Consider the following 23,922-nt stretch of genomic DNA (forward strand, 5'->3'; position numbering starts at 1 on the left):
ATATCACCAGACCAACTCAAAATTAAAAAGTTTGTCAGAGCTTATATACCTTCTAAGCCATATGACTATGTGTAAGTGTGAATTCATCTAAGGACATAGGTGATTAACTTCTTCTAATCTATAACTAATGTCGCAGTCTTGAACTTGAATCTATAGCTAATGTCAGAGTCTTGAACTTGAATCTATAACTAATCTATAACTAATTTCAGAGTCTTGAAGACCTTCCTCTGGAGCCTCAGTAAATTTACTAAATCTAAACGGGTCCGGGTGCTGGGGTGATTACACTTATCTTGTCTCCTGCTAAATCACTTGCTTGTGGAAGGCTGGAGAGTTTTTTCAGATCCCCAATAAAACTTGCTTAATCCTTAACGGGTCCTGTTAAGGATTCCTTCGTTATCTTTTCATGCTTCAAGGCCCAGGAAAGTCCTAGGCAAAACTCTTGGTGGGCTTTTCTTACATTCCAGCCTTGATATAAGGGCACTGTCTGTATCAGTTTTTAATATTTAACTTAACTATCCAGTCAGTGCTGAACCAGTTTTCATGGAGACCTGCCTGTTCAGCTGTTAGTGAGATCTGGCCTGCCACAAGAGGAATATGAGAATGAGATGGAGGATAACAATGAAGCAAGTACATGTTTGTTTCTAGGACCTAGAGAATTGTCAGAAATTACAACTACCAGGTAGCTCTAAAAGTCTGGATGTGGGCATGGTTGAAGAAAACAAGCACACAAGCAAGAAGATTGTTTAACAGTCTGTGTAGGAGTAGTTAGACCTCCAGATGCACTATAAAATGGCAGAGATTGGGCCAGGCGCGGTGGCTCATGCCTGTAATCCCAGCACTTTGGGAGGCCGAGGCAGACAGATCACGAGTTCAAGAGATCGGGACCATGCTGGCCAACATGGTGAAACCCCGTCTCTACTAAAAATACAAAAATTAGTTGAGTGTGGTGGCATGCACCTATAGTCCCAGCTACTAGGGAGGCTGAGGTAGGAGGATTGCTTGAACCTGGGAGGCAGAGGTTGCAGGGAGCTGAGATCACACCACTGCACTCCAACCTGGCAACAGAGCAAGACTCTGTCTCAAAAAAGAAAAAATAGCAAAGATTAAAATGAGGGGATTCTGGACCTGGGGATTACTGCACAATTTAGAATGAGGATTTCACAACTAAAACTAAGATATGATCTGAGAATCTACATGCTGAGTGATAAAATCCTCTCAGCTCTTTCTGTCTTTCAATTTCTAGACCACTGGCAATCAAGATTAAAAATCCCAGGAAAGTGATTGGTGGATACATTTCTACCTGGGAAGATTGGCTAACCTAGAAAAGATAATGCACACGCGGAGATTGTAATCAGCAATTCAGCCTCACCCCTGAATATGAAGAAACAACCAAGAATAAGTTTGTGAAAAACTTCTAAAACAAAAAATAGACCAAAATAGACAAAAAGGGAAATTTAGAGGAAACAGAGACAGTACAAGGAGCAAGACAGAATGTCATCATCATCATCATCATCTTCATCATGGTCATCATGATCACATCATAATAAAATAGATCAATAGAATGTTTCGAAGAATAAGTTGATAAAACTACACAGAAAATAGATAAAATATCTAACCTGGAAATAATAGAAGAGTTAACAAAGCAAATCAGATCAGAAGGTCCTACTCCATCAGGATATATTTTCTGAAAAAGCATGACAACAAATCACAGAGGAGGAAATTATCAATAAAATCATAAAATTGAATGTCTCATAAATGAAGGACTTGAGCTTCCCGAATGAAGAAAACCTACACAATGGCACATTATTGTGAAATTTCAGAGAACTGGGGCAAAAAGGAGATTCTAAAAGCTTCCCTAGAGAAAATAAAACAAACAAACCAAGTATCATACAAAGGATCCAAAACAAGAATGACATTTGATTTATCAACAGGAACACTGGAAAGTAGACGGTATTTGAAAACTACCTTTAAAATTCAAAGAAATAATTGAATAATTGTTTGCAACCTAAAAATTTATATCTAGCTAAAGTATCAAAAAATGAAAGTAAATGCCTTTCCAGACATGAAAAATCTAAAAAAAAAAATGCAGGTTCTCTCAAGGAGCTACTTGAATATGTATTCCATGGAATCGAGAGAGAATGGAGATCTAGGAAATAGAGGAATGAGGCAAACACAAGGCTAAAAATGATGCTTAAGAAAATTTCTGTCTCAAACTAAAAAGTCAAGACATAATATGTAAAACTAAATATTAATAAATAAAAATGTTATTTCAAAGTAACAAAATAAATATCAAAAGAAACAACTAAAAGAGTTGAAAGCAATTAGCCTGGGGAATTGTACTGAGCATTGAGATAGGGTACAGAAGTAGACTGCAGCTTTTCTTTCTTTGACTTTTAAAGCAGTGGTCATGTGTTATTCATAAAAATAAAAACTACATAAAAAGAAATATGATGACTTCAAAGGGATTTACTTTTGAATCTCAACACCAACTTATCCCAGTTTTAAAGTAACTATACCATTGGTATGAAGAAGCTAGTCACCTTTTACTAAGGTAATATAAACTGTTGCAGAATAATCTAGCAAGGTTTTAAAATATTTTTCTCACTAAAGTGAGACTTTAAGCTAGTAAAATACCAGTGATAGAGAAGGCTGTTAAATAATTTTGAATTGCCAAAGTACACACTGGACTTTTAGCTTCAGTAATGCCCTTTGGGGAATTTTTCTATTGTGGCGCCCATAAAACTCACTGCTCTCTGTTGGCCCAAGTAGATGGGTGACACCTCTATTATCTAAAGTTCTTACCACTCTTCATATGAAGGACACTAGTCTAATAAAAAATACTAACTATAAACCAGCTTTCATTAAACTATTACACAGAGAGAAGAGTTGGGATTTCATGTGTGATAATTTGGGTACTTTATGTGTATACCCCGTGGGAGAGGATGGTATAAAAAACAGCCTAGAATGAGGAAACTCCGGCATCCTTTGGGGGCCAATGTAGTGCTCCATATTCATTTTAGCAAGATTCCTTTTGCAGTGTTTCAGCAGTAAGTGTAGTAGACAAAGCACAAGCTTTGGTATCATACTAAACCTTGGATTCAATCCAACTTGGTCATGAAAAAAACTGTGATCTTGGATAAATCATTTAACCTAAGCTTCAGTGTCATCCATATAATGTGGGATAGAAGCCTGGGGGAGGGAATAATACCTACATTAGAGTTAATGTGAGTATTAAATGAGATAACATATGCAAGGTGCTCAATATACTACACATTAGAGACCACCCAATGTTATATCATAGTTATTTCTTAAAATCACTCCCATTTGAATTTTATTCTTATGAATGAATTATTTACTATGTTGTTTCAGCCTCTAGTCACTACAGGAATGGTATTTTCTAAATCTTATTTCTCTCCTTTAACAGTTTAGGGAAATGCTGTTGATACTTACTATAGTGTATTTAAATAGCTTCCGTCATAGTGATTGAAATCCTCAAGTGTTTAGCATTACCAAAGAGTATATCAGAGAATAAATATACAGCATTGCATGTGCAGCATATCATGACATGTATCCATTATTTTTAGGAACCTAAAAAATGACTTTTAGGGACTGTCATCCTAGGCTGCTGCTTTTTCCCTAAATTTGGCCTAGATTTCAAAGTGAGTCATAGTACCTGAAATCCTCCAGGTGAGAGTCCTTTCATCAAGTGTCTCCAATCTTACCATAGAACTGTGAAACATTTAAAAAATCATTATGTCTAGAGTTGTTAGGCCTTTTATAAGAATTCTGGAGAAAAATGTAGATGTAATATAAAAGCCATGCATTCACAAAACCTTGCTTTCATCCACATATAACATTAGATATTTTCCTATGTAGACAGGGACTCTTGTATGTTTTCTTGCTTCTACCTTATAATCCCCTCTCTGATACATTTAATCTGTCTCCTCCCCTCTTTTGTATATGAAATTTGCATTTGCTGATGAAATAGGCAATTTTTCCTGACCCCTTCATGGTCCTCATGACAGGGGTGCCTTGCTTACTCGGCCCATAGATCTTAACCCCTCGTGGGAGGGGGAGCATGCAGGTGAGCGGGTGCAGGAGCCGGTATGAGTACTTCTGGGGGCTGGTAGGAGCAGAACTCCATGCAGCCTCACAGCAGTGTCTAGGGCAGGGTACCCACGGTCCCTGGAGCCCCAGATGGCATGTGTTACTCTTTTAGCTTTGCCATCTGTGATTAGCTAAAGTGTTAAACAGCTCAAGCATCTACACCCATGGCTCCCAAGCTCTTGTTCCTCGTCCAGGAAGAATCAAGTCACACTAAGAAATTGGAGGGTGATGAATATGGAGATTCTTGGTGCCAATTAAAGTGGCTTTCAGTGGGAAGGGGAGCTAGAAAGGGGATGGAGTTGGAAAGTGGTCTTCCCCTGGAATCTGGCCATCCCCAGCCAGGCTCTTCTCCGAAGTCCCACCGTCAAGCCATCCCTCTGAAGTCAAGCTGCTTCCCTCTGACGTCCAGCTGCTTCTTACCTTCTCTCCTTCTCTGCCGCTCCTCTGTCAGCATAGTCTGGGGTTTCTATGGGTACGGGATGCGGGGCAGAGTGGGCCAGGGTGGTTTTGGAAAAGGCAACATTCAAGTGGGAAAATGGGGATGTTCTCACTTTGGGCAGTTTTTCGAGGCTTGATGGTGGGGCTTTGCCAGGGACCCCACCTTTTTCCGCCTAGAATTTCTCTGCCTCCTGTCCCTATCACTAAGATCTCTGTTGATCCAATTTGACATTTATTTATTGGTCATATACCTGAAATCTGGAACCATATTAGATGAAAGAAAAAATGGTTGATTTTAAAGGACCTACACACAAAAAATAAACTGTTATTTGTAGAATTCAAAAAAGGTTTTCCTGTAAGATAGACCAGTGAGAAAACATACATCCTAGTGCCTAGCTTGGTATGTGCTCAATAAAATTTACCTGTTGCTCCTTCCCATTGTAATTAATTCCACATTCTCTATTCTCTTTACTATTATCAATATTTAGTTTATTTTTCTTATTTGGTTTGCTGTTTGTTTTCATCACCCTTTAAGTTTGTTAAGCACACATCCCCCAAAGGAACTCATTCCAATGAAACTCTGCAGAACACTACATAAAGTGATCTTCCCATAGTAAGTTCTTAAACCGTGCTGCTGTGCGTGATTGTAAAGGTATTCTTAAGTATCTTTCTGCTCATGATGTAATAATATCCTGGTTTACTTCATGTATTTCCAATTCCTCAGTCATTTTTTAGGTTTTTTTCTTTTTTATCTGAGTGTTGCTCTTAGTGAGCTACCATATTAAGTGACGATATATGTTAGTCACTTTGTTAGTTTTTTTTAAATGTTAGTTTTTTTAAAAAAAATTAATCTGAGACTGGCTCTTACAGAAGTAGCACAGTAAGTGACAAATGTTACACAAATGTTAAACATTTGAGAGTCTCAGAAAGGTGTTTACCCCCTCATATACTATTCCTCTTATTTTCCTGGCACACTTTAGTTCATATAGAAATATCATGCTGATTTTCTCAACTGGTTACTGCAAAGTAGAATCCCCTTTTACAAATAAGAAACTAAGGTTCAGAAACTCAAATGGTTTGACCAAGGACATTCAGCTAGTAAGTGTTGAAACTGGGATTGAAGCTCCACCCCCAAAACAGGATTCTTGCTCTTAGTATAGTGTAATTTTTAAGAAACGTATGTTATTCAAAAAAAGAGGTGGTCTATTTTCTAAGTTTCCCTCCGAAATAAAAATTGTAGAGATAATAGCTGCATATGAGGGCTATACTACTAAATACTTAATAGAAGACTGAAGTCTCTGTTTCTCAGTAAAATTTCCAGCTAGCTCAGGATTCCACATCCATGGTTTATGTTAGGAATGTTAAACATGGGCCAGAACCTTAAGCACTAGCATGTTAGAAATTCATACACAAAGACAACTCACCTGCCCCCACCCTATTACATACGTCTTAATGTTCATGGCGGTATAAATACTAGGGCAACTAGATTGGTAAATTGAGCCCATCTCCTTGGTAACTCAGAAGAATTTTTTCTTTTGTAATCTATCATTTTCTTCTGAGTAAGATGGCACCTTCCCCTCGCCCCCCCCTGCCCCATTCCATTTTTTCTTTAATTTTTCAAGTCCACCTCATTTGTTCAGGGAGGGAAAATGACTAGATCACAAGGACTGAATCTTTACACTCCATTTTTAAAATTTCAGACTGAGAAAGAGTGATAGAAAAGCCTTAGCTTGATTTTTCAATTAAGAATACAGCAAAGTGGCTGGGCGCGGTGGCTCACACCTGTAATCCCAGCATTTGGGAGGCTGAGGTGGGTGGATCACGAGGTCAGGAGATCAAGGCCATCCTGACTAACACGGTGAAACCCTGTCTCTACTAAAAATACAAAAAATTAGCCGGGTGTGGTGGCAGTCGCCTGTAGTCCTAGCTACTCGGGAGGCTGAGGCAGGAGAATGGCGTGAACCCGGGAGGCAGAGCTTGCAGTGAGCCAAGATCGCACCACTGCACTCCAGCCTGGGCAACAGAGCGAGACTCTGTCTCAAAAAATAAAATAAAATAAAATAAAATAAAATAAAATAAAATAATAGAGCAAAGTAAAAAGACCATTCCAATAAATATTTAATTTAGGTAAGACTCACATCACACTAGTTTCAGTCTTGGGAAAAGTCAGAAGACTTCTGTCCCTCAGCTTGCATATAGTTCTCTCTGGAATACTGTTATAATTGACATTGATGTTTATAGTCTCACTCTTTACATCTGCACAACACAGAGGAACATTGTCCAGCTACTTCTTCTGTGGAGATGCATAGATATTGGTCAGCAATTCCATTGGTTGGCCTTATGTAAACCATTGAGACATATTTCCTTTTATAAGGTTTAAAAACAGCTAAGTCTGAAAATTTCCAAAATGAAACACTTCATAGTAGATTTTCCCTGGAAGCAGAATATTAGTAAAGAAAGCAAGGTGTAAGCCTCTTAGACAGTGCATATTAGTATAGCCCCAAATTATCTACAGAAGAGTTTCCTGGTGGAATGAGGTTCTTTTAGCAGGTAGAATGCAATTTGAAAGTGCTAGCAGTAGAGAAGGGAAAGGTGGAATGCGTGGTAATTGGATAAAAGCATTTGCACTGTTCTGATGGCTAAGTGGTGGGTTTTATTTTAACACAGCATATCTAAGAAAGCTTTCATGATCATAATGGGACCTTCAAATACTTCATGTAAAAATTGTCCTTTCATTGTAGCACCTATTTTAATTTAAATGGTTCAAAAATTAGCTTTAGCTTATTAGAAATTCTGTAGGTAGGGGACGCAAGTCCCTAGACTCGCATTTGAAAATAGTTCAGTGAATAGATTCTGAAGAAACCTGTTAAACACGGCTAGAGCTATGTAATAATATCAGTAGCAATTTATGGGAAAATGGAATGGGTCACAAAGAATTTGTAGCATCTAGAATAGAAATAAACAGCGAGAGGTGAAGCTGATCTTTGTATTTTAGAATTACAGAACTACGCCTGTAATCCCGGCACTTTGGGAGGCTGAGACGGGCGAATGACCTGAGGTCAGGAATTAGAGAACAGCCTGGGCCAACATGGTGAAACCCCGTCTCTACTAAAAATACAAAAATTAGTCTGGCATGGTGGCAGGCACCTGTAATCTGAGCTACCAGGGAGGCGGAGGCAGGAGAATAGCTTGAACCCAGCAGGCGGAAGTTGCAGTGAGCTGAGACCACGCCATTGCACTCCAACCTAGACGACAAGAGTGAAAACTCCATCTCAAAAAAAAAAAAATTTACAGAACTAATCACATCCTACTTTCTATGGTGTGCCAATAAAAGTAACAACTAAGCAAATCTACATAACATCTACCTTAAGGTTAGATCCTTGTGAATTTTTTTTTTTTTTTTACTTTTTAGTGCCTTTCTAAAATCCCCATTCAATCCATTATCCCATCATTTCATTTACCCAAAAAATAACTGTAACTCAGACCTCAGTAGCTATATTAAAAATGTTTGTGAAACTAAGTTTTACCTAGTATTAATGAATTACACAGCAAAACAGAAGCCAGCCATGCACTGGAGAAAACTGCACTGAACTATAAATCAGGACTTTATGTTTTGGTCCTTCCTCTGCCATTAAATACATGTGTGACCTTCAGCAATCCTCTCACTCTCTCTCTCTCTCTCTCTCTTTCTCTCTTTCTCCTTCCTCCCTCTCTCCCTCCCTTCTCTCTCTCAGTCTCAGTTTCACCTCTTGGTCTCAGATTCACCTTTTGTGAAATAAAGGGAATCAATTAGATGATCTATATGGTCTTTCTAGATACAAAGTTCTATAATCTTTTGACCCTGTTAAAAATAATAGCAAAGGCCATGCTATAGTCACAGAAATAGCCTGGAGAAGGAACAAATCCTATTAGAAGCAAAACAAACAACAAAACATTGGTAAGAAACTAGAATAAAATGGAATTTTTGAAGAAGCAATTAGCTCATCATAGGAAATAGAATAGTAATTCTGTACTATTAATATTTTACAAAAAATAACTCTCTGCTTTTCCCTGCAATAAAAGGCACTGCAGATTGCTGTATTGTTGTCAGTTGATAACTGTGTAATCATAATTAATGGAAAGAGTTTCAATAATTCAGTGAAGCAAGATGAAGATTGGAAGGTCATACACACAAACAGAAGAGGATGCACTGAAATAGAAGAAATATTTGGCTATGTAAGAATTTCTACCTTATTAGGACTGTGTGTTTGCTGATCTTGGCACCAGGGCCCTGAACAGAGAAAACTTTTAAGGCCAACTTTTTTTAGAAAACATGCACTTATTGCATGTACTAGTGGCCTCAATCAGGGTAGATGATCTTTTTAAATCAAGTTAGATTTGAAAACAGAAATCTAGAAAAAATCCATGGACTTGTTCTTTGTTCTTGTATTATTGTAACTATTAATTAGTTTCAGTCTTAAGCTGTTAAACAACCAGGTAACACAGTATCTGTGGCCAGAGGGAGATTACAATGAACTCTGTGTTTAGAGAAGCTTTGTTTGTTCGTTCTCACTTTTGGGCCACAAGCTCCTTGAGTCTAGGGGCTATGTCTTATTTGCCTTTGTATCATCCACAGCCTCTTACAGAGTATCTAGCTTGGTCTCATGAACTGCAGGCATTAAAGTTGTCATGTTAATAAATAAAGAAGTACTTGCATTGTCAGGAATAAAAGCTAGTAAAAATTTGGCTATTATATACTGTGTGAGATTTTAGTGAATACATAAGAACTGTTTGTAATTAATATGTTAGATGTTCAAAAGCACACTGACATACCTAAGAACCTTTGGAAATGTTCTTGACTATTTCAAACAAATTCGAATAATCCAGTTTATATAATTTACTTAGGAAATATTTTTCTACATAGGTAGTTAAAAAGGTAATCTTCTATCTAACCTATGTGTGGGTTATTAATAACTCGGAGGTGTAGAGCTAGTGAGACTCTATACATATTTGATACCAAAACATCCATACTAAGAGAAGGCAGTGATGATGAGATAATACTGACGCAAACAAAAATGGTTACTATGAGGATTTCAAAAGTCAAATATCACTATCTGTATGGAAATCTTCCTATGGCAAAATAAATATAAACTAATTTCGTAAGGGTTCATGTAAGTGAACTAAAAACAGTATGGATAGTTAAAAGCTTTAGTTAAAATGTGTTTAATAATTGATTATAAAAGGTTTGAATAACAATTTGTAAGTAATGCTCTTAGAAGTCCAAAAATTTTAAAGGACCTGAGAAGCCACTAGATTAGAACAAATCTCCCTTTGCCAAACCCAAACACCTACTCAGGATTTCTGAACATGTAGTAAATATTTCTTTCTTTAGAAAAATTCCATGAGGCGGCTGGGCATGGTGGCTCATGCCTATAATCCCAGCACTTTGGGAGGCCGAGGCAGGCGGATCACGAGGTCAGGAGATGGAGACCATCCTGACTAACACGGCGAAACCCTGTCTCTACTAAAAATACAAAAAATTAACCGAGTGTGGTGGCGGGCGCCTGTAGTCCCAGCCACTCGGGAGGCTGAGGCAGGAGAATGGCGTGAACCCAGGGGGTGGAGCTTGCAGTGAGTGGAGATTGTGCCACTGCACTCCAGCCTGGGCAACAGAGAGAGACTCCGTCTAGAAAAAAAAAAAAATTCCATGAGGCTAGTAACTATAAGACCCTGTTGATTAGTGAGTTCATACTCTATTTCCTATTTGCCATTATTTAAGTTCATTAGACAATTTTTGATTGAGAAAGTTTAGACTTCTTTGCAATGCTGTCTTTGTCCCTTTTCCTTTGTAAAATGTATCATCTTGGACCCTAAATTAATAAAACTACCAATAATGGGTATGTTAAGTTTACCTTTCAGTGAAAAGTCACACAGCGAAAGCTTTTTTAGGACATTCAAGCAATAACAATTACGTAAGTTCTTGTAGTAATAATATAGTGATTCAGAGCTTGCTGTAAGATGGAGCAGGGCTTTCACATCGTGTCAGCCACTCCAGTGATACAAGCTTTTCAAATATCTTTCATGGATATTCCCACATTTCCACATCTGTCCCTTAATTTTTATCTCTTCCCTTGTAGGATATTTATGGGAAATGGAGAGGTCAGAAAGAAGAGTGGAAGTAAGGCTAAAGAGTCCAGACACGGTGGCTCACGCCTGTAAACCCAGCACTTTGGGAGACCGAGGCGGGCGGATCAGTTGAGGTCAGGAGTTCAAGACCAGCCTGATCAACATAGAGAAACCCCATCTCTACTAAAAATACAAAATTATCCGGTCGTGTCAGCACATGCCTGTAATCCCAGCTACTCGGGAGGCTGAGGCAGGAGAATAGCTTGAATCTGGGAGGCAGAGGTTGCAGTGAGCTGAGATTGCGCCATTGCACTCCAGCCTAGGCAACAAGAGCAAAACTCCATCTGAAAAAATAAAGTCCGCATTTGTAAGGTAAGGACTTTTTAATCATTGCTAATTTAAACATATTGGTACGATAACGCATTTGCAAAATCCACAGATTTTGCTAGCAGTCTTGTGAACAATTCGCACATTGAAAAGTTAGTCTCTGAGACTGATAGTGTTCATTTAAGATGCCTGTATTGAAGCTAGTATGCATACAGCCAGGTGAGCAATCTGAATGTGCATCAATGATGTGGGGGCACTTCATAAGCAAATATTCACTTAAAAACCATGTGGACCAGGTGCGGTGGCTCACGCCTGTATTCCCAACACTTTGGGCAGCCGAGGTGGGCAGATCACCTGAGGTCAGGAGTTTGAGACCAGCCTGGGGAACATGATGAAAACCTGTGTCTACCAAAACTACCAAAAAAAAAAAAAAAAAAATAGCTGGGCCTGGTGGCGGGTGCCTGTAATCCAAGCTACTCAGGAGGCTGAGGCAGAAGAATCGCTTGAACCCGGGAGGTGGAGTTTGCAGTGAGCAGAGATCATGCCACTGCACTTCAGCCTGGAGCGACAAGAGCGAGACTCCCATCTCAAATATATATATATATATGAATTGAGAACATGCTTTGTCTAACAAATGTGAAGCTATACTTCCAATAAACACAACAAACAAAGTACTGAAATCCATTAGAAAGTACTTGTGAAACAGTCAGTCTTTGGGGACTCAGTTTTGATTATTTAAAAGCCAAAGGAAGAGAGAAAAACTAATTTCCACTTGGACAGGGGTTTGTTTTCCTTGCTTATTTGAAACCAGAGCCAACAGTAATAATGGTTTTCTATGACCCTAAAGCTCTCTCTTCATTAAGAGCAGACTGATTGGTCTTCATTAGACCAGACTCTGAACAAACAGTTCATTTTCTATAGAAGAACTATGATACATGTGCTTCCTATTGCCAGATTTGAAACGTCTGTATATTTTAGCTGAATGTCAATCCTTTGCATGTTGACTACACAGGCACATTTTATGATCATGGGTTAGGGCTGGTGATTACTGAAATTAATTACTTATTATAATTAATAACAACATAGCAGGGATTTCAGTCTGCTTTGTTTGGCATAAAAGGTTTGAAAGACACTCGTTTTTCTTAGCTCTGCACCTCAGAATGAAATACTTGCTGCCTTGTTTTCCAGTACTGCATATGATACAGGAGATAAAACAATTTGCTGAATGTAAAACAGAACAAAAGTCGAGCAGGAAAAGTATTGGGAGTAAAACTTCAAGCTTAGTAATAATTAGGCACCTAGTTTCATTGCCTAGCTTTCTCATGCATAGTACTGCCTTAGCTCATACTGGGTGCACTACCGTTTCTTCTTCATTTTCTATAACACTTATTTGTCCTGGACCTTACAAGAAGCAACACCACACAGTGACAGATATGGCACTATCTTAACAGAAATTTCAACAAAACAGAGCTTAGTTGGGATTCAAACATACAGAAGAATGAGTCAAGCTCTGCAACATATAATTTAATCATTATTTTTTAAATTTACCTCAAAAAATATCATATTTCTCTTGGAAAATCAAATCCTATACTAGCAAATGATCAATTTGTTGCCCAATGGTTATAAGACAATAAAGTAAAAGGCCAAACACAAAAGAAGCTCATGGAAACTTATGATAATTTTGACTGTGGACAGAAATATTTTTCAATTGTTTTGACAGATGTTGTAATTGAAATCTAATTTTTGGAGAAATGTAATAAATTGAGGCCACTAGTAATTTCAATATATTAAAATCATCTATGTAGATGGTCTGAATGCTAAGACAATATAGCATTAAACACTTATTAGCATTACAGTGGTTCAACATGTTATGTGTTACAATTGATTCTCTCTCTAGCATTATTAATAATTAGATCATAATTGTTGGTTCTAAGACATAAGTATTGATACGTTAAGGGATTCTCAGTTTTACATTCCCACTACCTTTTTAATCTGCATGCTAATCAGTAGAATAATTAATGCCAACTTAGATTTAGAAACCAGACTTATTCTAAGACCACAGTACTGTGTTTTCCTAAGAAAATGTTTTTACCTGCTTTGCCTAATCCAATTTAAAATACTCTAATTTTAAATAGCTCAAAGAACAGCACATATAGCTCTTACATTTATATAAGTGATTCTATCCTTAATTAAATTTTAAGACAGCCCAGATCCGAAAAGCAATCTATTATTCACCTGTCAGACTCAGAGAAGACTGATATGTCCAAGTGCATGCTTCCTGGTTTATACCAAATTGATGGCTGTGTCTACAGGAAACCAATATACTGGATGATTGAAACTGTTCAATAAATTCAGAAAAAGTAAAATAAAAGTATCTATCTGATTATTTTGGCTAGAATCGCCAAATGTTTGTTATTTAAAATAGGTTTCATCCGATATTTTATAGATATCTCATGCACAAAAGCATAAAGTTGTCATATTCCTTTCACATTATTTGACTCAACATAATATTCACCTTCTTTGGCAATTTAGATTTTGCTTCAGTGATGGCAGTAGATACTGGTACTTTATTATTTCACTTCAGATAATAATTGCATTTCTATTTCTTTTTTATTACAAATCAATAATGCAATTAAGATAACAAGATCCTGAGAGCTATTTCTGTAATTATTGCACTTATAAGGAAAAGAATCTCTGCATAAGATGTAAAACAGCTTGAAACAAAGTCATAAAGTTGGTTCCAGAAAACCACCCCTGAGAAAAAGAAAATAGTATACTTTTTATGTGATCTTTTTCCTTTTTTAAAGATTTTGCAAGGACTAAAGAAAGAATATCACCAATCAAATATGGAACTCACTCTATTCACTGCAAGAAACAACATATTCCAGTCTTGGCTCCTAAAAAAATGTGCCGTCCTTCAGTTATGTTGATACTATTTAATATCATTATTTCCTTTATTTTTTAACTTGTTGACAAACAACTTTAGTACCTGAATAAGAAACTAAGAAATCTGACCATGCATATATGCTACTTACTGTCGTAATCAAATAACACTTATAACCCAGTTAATCCGATGTATATAATAGCAGTCATTAATTGTTTGCAGGATAATTAGGCAAAAATGTAAGTAGTTAGCATAGATAGTGCTAATTGATTACTATTAATATTTACAAGGACATATCCTGCTCTCTGTCTCTCACACACACACAAGCACATACATTCTTCTTGTCTCCCACTTTTAGGTCTCCCATTTTTCAGCCAATTATATCAGCATTTGAATTTCATATTCAAATGTGAATATTAATGACAGCAAGAGGCAGTGGCAGGGATTCTTATTAAGACAGATCACATACTTAGACAGTTAACATTGGTAGATGCAAGCATCAGGAGTCAGAGCGAGGTTCATTAAGGTGGATAGTTAGTGTTGAAAGGTCTTGGCATATGAGTAGACAATGAAATTCAATAAGATACGGTATACAGAAGTGGAGCTCTAAGGCCCCATTTAGCATCTCAGATCTGAGATAACTGATCTCCAATGGCAACTGGAGGGTGATAGAGCAGCAGGGGGCAGTCTCACATCTGAAGAGGGAGTATGCCTTTAGTCAGGTCAGAGAGGACTCTAATGGCAAAGATTAAATGGCTTCCGGTCCAGGTAACATGAGGATTATTATTTCTGAAGTAATGCTTGAAAACTCATCAGAATGTATGCCTTATGTCAAAAATCAGCCAGAGTGAGCATTGTAAATGGAAATCAAGGCATTTCGCTCCCCTACTGAACACTTCCAGTTGTATTCCTTCATACCTAGCATGAAATCTAAACTCCTTATCATGGCTTACAAGGTTTACTATAACTAACCTCATCCTTAAACTGCCTTTCACATTTTCCCTGGGATATGTTAAGGTCAGTGTCATCTCCGGGCCTTCATACTTCCTGTCCTCTTTGCCTGCAATTATGGCTCATTCCCTTAATTCATTCAAGTATTAAAGTCTCTGTTCAAACGTCACCTTCTCAGAGATAACCTCTCTGAAACCCTATCAAAGACAGCACCCTCTTCGTTCTATAGCACCTTGTCAGTTTTTTTCTTTGTATAAGGCATTATTGAATATATTTCTTTTACAAGAACAGCAGCTCCATGAAGACAGAACTTTATGTTTGTTGTGTCAATTTGTATCACTAACATCAGATTTGGAATTACTGCCATGAAGCTAATGAAACTTACATTCCAGGGGCTCTCACTTGTGTAGTCCCCTTTCAAGGCCTTGCATGCAATATTGTATTTATAATTTGCAGTTTACTTTCCTAAGTGGGTCTATCAACATTGTATAAGCTTTAGACTTCACTAAACCCCAGCTTAGCATCTAGTGCCTGGTACCTCATGAGCCCTCAATAAATATTTTTAATGAAATAATTTAAAAATGAATAAATACCTTAAATACCTTAGGATAAAAATATTTGTTAGATTTTTACTTAACAGCAAGTTTTGATAAGGATTGGGCTTAAGTTTAAATGCTTAAGGATGTCGGCTATACAGTGAGAGTATGGGAAAGGGGCTATTCTGAAGTATCTGGAAGAGATACTAGAAAAGGATGCTGCAGGCTCTAAAGACAATCTTTGCTTACTTCATAATTTTTCTTAGTGGTAGGAAACCAAATTAGGACAGAGGTATACATTATGATTTACTCCCCTAATAAATGATGTTCCAACTATAATTACATTCCTTGCGACACAGCTCTCTTTCTCTTAACGTTTCTTAAGATATGAGCTGTTCCTTCTGGTATATCCAGGGAGTATCTACATTTTAAGGAAATCACTGGAGCATGACTGCCTCCTTATTACTATGCTGGATTTTTTCTTCATTTTCTCCACATTGTTTTTACAGTCCCCAAGGCTTTTAAGAAAGTTTATGGATTCAATCAGGGTTGTGCCATAAAGTGGCATTTGACTGGTGGAAAAATAGACACTTGCTGTATGCATACCTTGTAAATATAGCTAAATACACACATATGTGTATATTTATATATACACATACACACATATCTCACACGCATAGACAGAGAGAGAGAGTGAATGAGTTTGTTAGTAGTAACTCCTCCACAGTATCATCCAGCTCTTCCTGAACCATTAATAAGGAATTCATAAAAATGAGCCATTAATAAAAAGAGCTTAGTTAAATAATACATTACACTTTAAATTATGGTCAAAACTAGTTACAATGCAAACTATCTACGAATTGATCACTCTAAATTTATAGACGCCCATCTGCCTTGCTTTTTAATCTACTCAAAGTATTTTTTGGCCACTAGCACTGCCTGAGGCAAATTTATATCAACCTGACAAAAAGCAATAGAAGGTCTTGCTTCAGAGGTTCTCACTGCTTAAAGCTACGATACCTCTTTAAAAGCTCCAAGGTGTTAAAATTAAAAATGTATCAATTGCTTAACTTGTCAACCAAAGGCAGTTATTGTAAAGCACTATTTCCCCTGAAACAGTTAGACTCTCATTGCTCATGTGTGATTGCATTTCTATAAAAGAAATATAATTAAAGTGCAAATGTAACTTCTGGGAAGGAAACCTTATCAAAGCATCACTAAAACCTTCTGGAATCTGTCCACTTTCTGGGAAGCTGTACATATTATTTCTATTCACATTTAAAGATAAACATGTCCAAACATAATTAACATTCAGATTTTTTAGGGTGGCTTTAGAGGAGGGGTAAAAACACTGTTTCCAGAAATGCTAATTTGATTTTAGTAACAGAATGGCAATTGAAATTGTAGTTAAAGATATTTCTTTTTAGTGATTCCTTTTTCATTTTATCCTCCTCTTGCCCCGTTTTTTCCTCAACGAATGCAGAATACAATTTGTAGCATAATGATTAAAGAAATAATTAGGCACTGCAGGCCCACATCACGATTATTTAGGGAAATGTTATGCTTTTACTACCATGTTAGTTAGCAAATTCTCTCTTACAAAAAAGGTCATGAAGCAAAATTACCCTATCTTCCCCTGATTCCATCAGAAAAAAAACAATAAAAATATTTAAAACTACAAAAAATAAAAACAAAATGCATAAAATTGCTTATCCATAAATTGTAATTCAAGAATAAGTTCTAGTCTGTTGTGTTTGTGCAAACACGATGCTCCTCTTGGATAACTTTTATTTTAATTAAATAACAGACTCAACCCACTGCAAATAATTGTGTTGTTAATCTTATTACATTACTTTGAACTGAAAGAGAGGAAAAACTGGTCAATGTCAATCAATTGCCTTGGAGGAACAGAGAGCTCTTTTGACAGAATTGTATAATGGATGAAGCATAAAATGAGATAATTGGAAGATGTTTGTCCTAGAAAGTGCTAAGTTCATAATTAGAAGGAAAAATATTTTATATGCTAATATTATCCTTTGTAAATACACACATTCTGTCTTTACGTGACTACATCAATATACTTTTCCAAACCAATAATGTTCTGTTCATCTGCAACTTGTCCTGAGGTTGGAAAACTAATGGAAGAATGTAAGCTATGCAGACTACTCATATTTCTTGTCTAATGTGCATGCTATTACATGGTCATTCAAAAGTAGCTCCTTAACAAGAAAGAGGAAGCCTTTATTGAATATATGACTCCAGGGTGGTTGTTGGGAAAAAAATCTTTGAACGCTCTATTCCAAAATTTGAAACCTGCCTTGTTTCAGGATTATGTTTTATACACTAAATAATACCCAGGTAAATGTCTAAATATTAGGATGCTAGAAAATTCACAGAGAGATACAGAATTTTTCAGAGGTTATTTATGTCAAACGGTGATAGCTCAACAATTTGTTTCTTACAAGAAAAAGCATTTTGTTGAGAGATTTTGTGTTCCGTCATATAGTTAGGGCATAGTCCCTTTACTCATAATATGTGGATGACTAATATATTGCATTATATTTCTTTACAGCTTATGAAACACTTTCTTTCTTACCACAATGTTGTGAAGTAGGCAAGGCTCATTTTGTCTTCTCTGTTTCCACTTTACAGATGAGAAAATTTGAGCCTAGTGAGTAGGTGGCAGAAAGAAAACTTGAATTCAGGTCTTCTGAGTCCAAGACTACTGATTCTTTCCTATATACTGTTAAGAAATAATAATTTAACAAGCTGAAGAATAAGAGTGAGAGGGCTTAAAACCTTGAAATTGATGCCAATTCTCTTTTACAGGCCAGTCAAGGATATATTACTAGCGTTATCTCTTTGACAAATTTCACAGTGCTAATGATGCATGTAATGAAGCCCAACTAAGTGACTGGTCCATACAGATTATACAGAATTTCCCATTTAATTTTATCTCTTTTCCAAGACATATCAGCCTGTTGTTGTTGTTGTTTTTAACACTAGGCAGAGTTTCAAGGTGCGTATTTAATATTAGGGTTGGAAGAGGATTTAAACAGTATCTAGAAATAAAGAAGATGAGGTACAGAGGTGCTGTGACTTGCCCAAGTTCACACAGTTAGTAGTATAGCTGGAAATACAATTCTGCTATTTTATATGCCAATCAAGTCTCTTTCCATCAGATCATCCAAATCTTTTCTCATGCTATTGCAACATGTAGGTTTGAACAAAAAATATGTATTAATATTAAATATTAGATTAATGATAGCTGAAAAATGTCAGTACACAAATAGAGTGATTAAATGAATTCAGAGTCCTTTTCACTAGTAAAAATACATTATTTTTATTGCAAATTACATTTTTATGTCTTCTAATTCTGTCACTATCAAGTTGATGCTCTTAATGTCAAAGCATTAGGGATTCATTTGATGCATTTGTGATTATCAGAACATGTCAGTATGAACTATTTCTCAATAATTATATGAATAGCAACCTTGTGTACATACGACCTATAAATTTAACATTTAAAACCCTTGCCCTTTTAAGATGAAATGTTCAACTCTAAATAAAGACCCCAATTTCTGATTGGGTAGATTATGTTCATGTATTCTTAGAGCAATCAAGATGATTTAACTTACTTTGCATTATCTAAAATCATTTTATGTTATGAAATACAACCAAGTAAAAATAACTAAAACGAATTGTCACATACTTTGCATCTGTTCATAACCAGAAACATCTATGCTTCAGATGTTTAACATGAGGTATATAGATAATATTAAAATAATATTAATATTAATATTAATTAATATTAATATTATCTAGATTAGATTAATCTAGATAATATTAAAAATTTTATTATTAATTAATATTAAAAATATTAATATTTAATTTTATATTAATTAATATTTAATTTAATATTAATTTATTTATTAATTAATATTAATATTATCTAGATTAGATTAATCTAGATAATATTAAAAATTTTCCCGACGTACTTGCTCCTGTTCTCACATTTTTTCACTGTAATTGCAATAGTTTTATAACCAATATCACTGCCTCTAATTTCTTTTTATTTCTGAATTCAGCTGTCAGATTCATCTTCCTAAAACCCAGTTCTTAGGATACTACTTTTAATTTTTCCTCCATATCTAAATTCAAATGCCTCTACAATTTGCCCCTCTCTGTCCTCTGGCTTTTCTCTTGCTTGAGCATCATAAAGTCGAGTGCATTTCCATTACTGTCCAGGAGAGGGTACCCTTACCCGCAAATGAAGCTATCTTGGCTAACCCTGAAGTGACATGAGGACCTCAGGCTACCTCAGGTAGCTAACAGAAACCATTAAGAACATTCAAGGAACACCTTTAGTTTTTACTATTTCTAATACAACACAGGACACTGAGTGACAGCACTGTGAATTTCTCAGTTGAAGTAAACATCTATAGTATTCACCTTAGACTTCAATTATCTCACTTTTCTCTTCCTTCTTATATATACTACACTCACCCTAAAATATTTATTTTATCTTCCTCAACAATTCTAAATATACTACTTAAACTCTCTGTACCTCAGTTTTCTCATCTGTAAAATGAGTATGACCATAATGATACCTATTCCATAGAGTCGACATTAGGATTAAGTATAAATCACATTGGGGTAGGAAAAATTTTGGATAGGAGGCAGGACTAAATTGCAGCTTCCACTTGGACGGACAGAGCAACGTGTGGAGACTCACATAGTGAACTTTTGCTCTGAGAACTACTACAGGAACATACCAGGAAAGCAGAGAGAATCTACAGACCGTCTGAAGGAAGCGGATTGCTTCTGCAGGACCTGGGAGACAGCCCAAATACTGTGAGTGCCCAAAGTGTGAAACTGGGAAAGGGAGGTGGTCCACCCCCAAACATACACCCTCACTGGGGAACCTGAAGGTCCAGATCACGGAAGATGGATTAGACTTTACCTGGAGAGGAGATAACTTAAAGAGCTAAGCGAAATACAGGTGTAGAGGGAGCAGCAGCAAGAGCTCTGGGGGCTCTCTGAGTCCCGAGGGAAGCCATTTCTGACTTTGCCTTACAGGAATCCTTAGGGAGAGCTGCCAGAGGAACTGGGAAAAGATCACAGGGAAAGGGAACTTCTACCTGAACTTTGTAACAATTCCAACTGAAGTTTCTTGGACAGAACCCAGGGGAGGGAGTGAATCCAGAGTGCAGACGCAGGCAGATGTGGAGGCGCAAATCCTAAAATCGCTGCTTGCTTTTTCAGCCAGGAGGCTGGTAGTGTGGGACAAGTTCTCAGCCCTGCTCGCCCACTGCCTGGAAGTAAACTTGAGGTTGTTGGTAGGGGAGCATGGTGGGAGTGAGACTGGCCTTTTGGGTTGCATGGGAGCTGGGTGAGGCCTGTAACTGCCAGCTTTCCCCCACTTCCCTGGCGACCCGCATGACACAGCAGAGGCAACCCTAATCCTCCTGGGAAAATAACTCAATTGAACTGGGAACCACAGCCTCATCCTTCACAGCAGCCGCAGCAAGCCCCACCCTAGGGGAATTTGAGCTCAGACATGACTAATCCTGTCCCCTCCTGATGGTCTTTCTCTACACAGCCTAGTAGCTGAAGACAAAGGTCATATTTTCTTGGAAGTTCCAGGGCTCTGCCCACTGCCTCATTCTCCCCATACTACCACAGCTGATGCTCTCTTGAAAGTGCCACCTCCTGGCAGGTGGCCAACCAGCACAAAACTTAGTGCAATAAACAACAAGAATACAATGAAGGACCCTCAGAGAGTCTATTTCACTCCCCTGTCACCTCTACGAGAGCAGGTGCTGCTATCTATGACTGAGAGACTGGAAGATTGTTCACATCACAGAACTCTGTGCAAATTTTTCCCAGTATCAGCCCAGAATCCAGTAGTCCCACTGAGTGGCTAAACCCAGAAGAGAAATAACAATCACTACAGTTTGGCTCTCAGGAAGCCACATCCCTAGGAAAAAGGCTAGAGTAATACATCAAAGGAAGACCCGATGGGACAACAGAATCTGAACAGCGGCCTATGAGCACCAAATCTTCTCCCTGACATAGCCCACCCAAATGAGAAGGAACCAGAAAAACAATTCTGGTAATATGACAAAACAAGGTTCTTTAACAACCTCAAAAAATCAAACTAGCTCACTAGCAATGGAACCAAACCATGAAGAAATCCCTGATTTGCCAGAAAAAAAAAATTCAGAAGGCAAATTATTAAGCTAATCAAGGAGGCACCAGAGGTAGATACATTTGAATTCAATGAAATAAAAAAAAAATACAAGATATGAGATGAGAAATCTTCAGTGAAATAGATAGCGTAAATAAAATCCATCAGAACTTCTGGAAATGAATGACACACTTATAGAAATGCAAAATGCACTGGAAAATCACAGCAATAGAATTGAACAAACAGAAGAAAGAACTTCAGAGCTCAAAGACAGGTTTTCTAAGTAACCCAATCCAACAAGACAAAGATAAAAGAATTTTTAAAAAGTGAACAAATCCTCCAACAAGTTTGGGATTATGTTAAATGACCAAACCAAAGAATAATTGGCATTCCTGGGGAAGAAGAAAAATCTAAAAGTGTAGAAAACATATTTGAGGGAATCATCAAGGAAAACTTTCCAGGCCTTGCTAGAGATCTAGACACTGAAATATAAGAAGCTCAAAGAACACCTGGGAAATGCATCCCAGAAACATCATCACCTAGGCACACAGTCATCAGGTTATCCCAAGTCAAGATGAAGAAAAGAATACCACAACCTGTGAGGCAAAAGCACCAGGTAACCTATAAAGGAAAACCTACCAGATTAACAGCAGATTTCTCAGCAGAAATCCTACATGCTGGAAGGGATTAGGGCCCTATCTTCAGCCTCCTTAAACAAAACAATTATCAACCAAGAATTTTATATCCAAAGAAACTAAGCTTCATAAATAAAGGAAAGATACAGTCTTTTTTCGACAAACAAATGCTAAGAGAATATGCTACTACCAAGCCAGCACTACAAGAACGCTAAAAGGAACTCTAAATCTTGAAGCAAATCCTTGAAATACATTAAAACAAAACTTCCTTAAAGCATAAACCTCACAGCACCTATAAAACAACAACAAAATATATTTTTTAAAAAACAAGGTATTCAGCCAACAAATAGCATGATTAATAGAATAGTACCACACATCTCAATACTAACATTTAATGTAAATGGCCCAAATGCTCCACTTAAAAGACACATAATGGCAGATTGGTTAAGAGTTTACCAACCAAGTATCTGCTGCCTTCAAGAGACTTACCTAACACATGAGGACTCACATAAACTTAAGGTAATGGGGTGGAAAACAAAGTTCCCTGCAAATGGACACCAAGAGCAAGCATGAGTAGCTATTCTTATGTCACACAAAACAAACTTTAAAGCAACAGCTACTAAAAAATATGAAGAGGGACATAATATAATGATAAAAGATCTTGTCTAACAGGAAAAATCACAATCCTAAATATATACACATCCGGAGCTCCAAAATTTATAAAACAGTTACTAGTAGACCTAAGAAATGAGATAGACAGCAACACAATAATACTGAGGGACTTCAGTACTCCACCAACGTCACTAGACAGGTCATCAAGACAGAAGATCAACAAAGAAACAATGGATTTAAACTATATCCTAGAACAAATGGACTTAATAGATATTTACAGAACTATCTACCCAACAACTTCAGAATATATATTTTGCTCAGCAGCACATGGAATATTCTCCAAGATAGACCATATGATAGGCCACAAAACATGTCTCAATACATTTAAGAAAATTGAAGTTATATCAAGTACTCTCTCTGAACACAGTGGAATAAAATTGGAAATAAACTTCAAAAGGAACCCTCAAAACTATGTAACTACATGGAAATTAAATAACCTGCTCCTGAATGATCACTGTGTCAACAATGAAATCGAGATGCAAATAAAAAGTTATTTAAACTGAAATCAATAATAGTGACACAACCTATCAAAATATCTGGGATACAGACAAGGTAGTGTGAAGAAGAAAGTTTATAGCCTTAAATGCCAACATCAAAAAGTCTAAAAGAGCACAAAGAGACAACCTAAGGTCACACCTCAAAGAACTAGAGAAACAAGAACAAACTAAACACAAACCCAGCAGAAGAAAAGAAATAATGAAGATCAGAACATAATTAAATAAAATTGAAACAAACAAGTAAATACAAAAGAGAAATGAAACAAAAGGAGATTCTTTGAAAAGGTAAATGAAATTGATAGACCATTACAAAGACTAACCAAGAAAAAAAAAGAAAATCCAAATAAGCTCAATTAGAAATGAAATGAGATTTTTCAACTGACACCACAGAAATATGTAAGATTATTCAAGGCTACTATAAACACTTTTATGCACAAAAACTAGACAATCTAGAGGAGATAGATAAATTCCTGGAAATATACAACCCTCTTAGCTTAAACCAGGAAGAATTAGAAACCCTGAACATAACAATGACAAGCAGTGAGATTGAAGTGGTAATAAAAAAAATTGCCAACAAAGA

The sequence above is a fragment of the Symphalangus syndactylus genome, chromosome X, assembly GCF_028878055.3.
Source record: "Symphalangus syndactylus isolate Jambi chromosome X, NHGRI_mSymSyn1-v2.1_pri, whole genome shotgun sequence".
Classification (NCBI taxonomy): Eukaryota; Metazoa; Chordata; class Mammalia; order Primates; family Hylobatidae; genus Symphalangus; species Symphalangus syndactylus.